This window comes from Engraulis encrasicolus, chromosome 5 (assembly GCF_034702125.1).
Source record: "Engraulis encrasicolus isolate BLACKSEA-1 chromosome 5, IST_EnEncr_1.0, whole genome shotgun sequence".
NCBI lineage: Eukaryota > Metazoa > Chordata > Actinopteri > Clupeiformes > Engraulidae > Engraulis > Engraulis encrasicolus.
Window position 1 is genome coordinate 26,553,168 of NC_085861.1, and position 2,500 is coordinate 26,555,667.

At 43.4% G+C, this 2,500-nt stretch overlaps 1 protein-coding gene across 1 annotated transcript in view; it reads left to right on the forward strand.

Annotated features, from left to right (window-relative positions):
* Positions 1 to 2,500, forward strand: part of grik2 (glutamate receptor, ionotropic, kainate 2) — a 362,912-nt gene that overhangs the window by 167,672 nt on the left and 192,740 nt on the right. The window lies entirely within an intron of this gene.

Here is a 2,500-nt window from a genome sequence, read left to right on the forward strand (position 1 = left end):
AATAATAATAATAGTAATAATGATAATAATAATAATAATAATAATAATAATAATAATACTTTCGTTTTATATAGCGCCTTTCAAAACACCCAAGGTCGCTTCACAGAGTATCGTAGGAAAGTGTGAGTGTGTGTGCACATCAGCGTGTGTGTGAATGCATGTGGGTGAAAGTGCTTGTGGAACTAGCAGCCATAAGCCTCCAGGAAGAGGTGTGTCTTAAGGTGTTGCTTAAACATGGCCAGTGAAGGGGCATTCTGGATGTGGTCAGGCAGATTGTTCCAAAGAATAGGAGCAGCAACATGGAAGGCTCTGTCACTAGTGGCCTTGAGCCTGGTACGATCCTTGAGCCTTACGTAACAGATTAAGACTTGGTCATTAAAATGTTGAGGTGGTAAGGTGATAACATAGGCTGCACAATTAGGCTAAGGTCATTACTATTTAGGTGACAGTAAGGTATGAGGGCTAATGTAAGAGGCTCTGTTATAGGGATAAATTAACATGGGATGTCCAGAAGCACGCACACAGAGGCGTATCTTGAGTAACAGTTAAAACGTTAAACTACAGTAGTGGCGATTTGTTGCGAATGTTCATTCTTTTGATTTTTTTGCTTGGGGCCCAAACTTACCCCAGAATCGCCTCTGCACGCATACGTATTGTATACAGATGATATTCACATCTACAAATATCCTACCTGTGAAGGTAAATACACTGTTGCCTGCCTCAGCACCTGCTGCGTTAGGCAGCTGATATTGCTAGGCAAGGCAAGGGCTGAGCTTTCATAAGCAGTGCTTAGAGTAATACTAGGAGGCAAGGCCATGGCTTGATATTGCGAGGCAGAACCAGAAATAATATTTCTAGGCTGGATAATATTGCTTTGGCGTGCAAAGGGCCCAGCACAGCGGTAAAGTAATATTCAGGTCTGATATTGATAAGCAAAGGCAGGCATCGTCTACATGAAGTTATTTGTATGCTACGGCTGATATCTACTGTACATGTGGAGAAGAAAATGTAACACCCAAAACATTTAAGTATTAAGTGTTAAAATAGCACATTAAAATGTACTGTGTGGGGCTGATATTGCTATTAGAAGGCCTATACAGAACGCAGTGAGAGATCCTAGTGCCAGTCCAATGCCACATGGGCGGGTGGAAAATCAGTGTTGCCAGATTTGGTGGTCACCCGCCCAATTGGGCTGCTTGGGATAGCCATCTGCGGGTAAAAACGGGAAAAATCAGCCATTTGACGTTTTTTTCTGCAGTTTTATGCCCAAAGAAACCAATGCAATTTGTTGAAATTGCCGTTTTTTCAGCATCTTTTGGGCGGAATTTGATCAGACACATCTGGCAACACTGGGTGTCGCCAGGATGGTGGGCACCATAGCCAGAGTCATGGCTGCCACAGCCAGGGTTGACTTTGGCAGCTGCCATGAGCAGAGCGGCGGGTTTAATTCTGCCACCGCCGTCAACTGGCCTGCCACAGAGGCCACATATGTCCCCCTCTCTCTGCCAGCTTTCTACTCCGCCAAGGGCCTTGCACGTGTGTGTGTGTGTGTGTGTGTGTGTGTGTGTGTGTGTGTGTGTGTGTGTGTGTGTGTGTGTGTGTGTGTGTGTGTGTGTGTGTGTGTGTGTGTGTGTGTGTGTGTGTGTGTGTTGTGCACGAGTGTGCGCACAGTATGCATGTGTGCGTGTGTGTGCGTGCGTGTGTGTCAGAGTTTGGACTACAATATAATAGACCTATGGACACCTTAGACTTACAGTATGTGTACGTTTTGATGTCTACAAATAAGGTGAAAACAGTGAGGTTCTCTTTTTAGTTTTTAGTTTTTCACAAACATTTTGCCAGGTCTCTGTCAGTTTCCTTTGTTAGAAACAAATGACACTTAATGGTTGAATAATGGTAATTGCAATGCAAGTATTAACATTTGGACAAAGATACTGTCCCTAAGTTTGCATTTGTTTTAAAACATAGGGCAGTGGCAATCAGAAGATGCTGCATGTATTATCAGCAGTATGCTATGCGGCAATGGAAGCACTGTTTATGCCAAAATGGTGTTTTGCTCGATTACACTTAATTGTTATTATTTCTTTGATGCAATATGGATATGGAGTCGTATCAACACAGCAGCTTTAAGATCCTGAACCTTAGTATCCAGCGTTCTTGACACTGACTTGGTTGCAATTCAATTTCCCATTGGCAATCTTGGGATGGCGCTTTCGAAAATCTTGGTCCAGCAACAGACTTGTTCTATATAATGATGCCAAAAAACAATCTACATGTAACACAACTGTGTGAGGGTGCCCCCTCCCCTATCATGATCTTTTTACAGTGATGTGAACATGATGGACTAAGATTAAGATCCTGTAACGATGCCTGGAACAGTAGTCAGGTAGTCATGGCCTAATGGTCTAAAGATTGGAGAGTTGCATGTTCAAATCTACCTTTGTCTCTCCCTACACCTCCATCCATGGCTGGTGTGCCCTTGATCAAGGCACCTAACTCT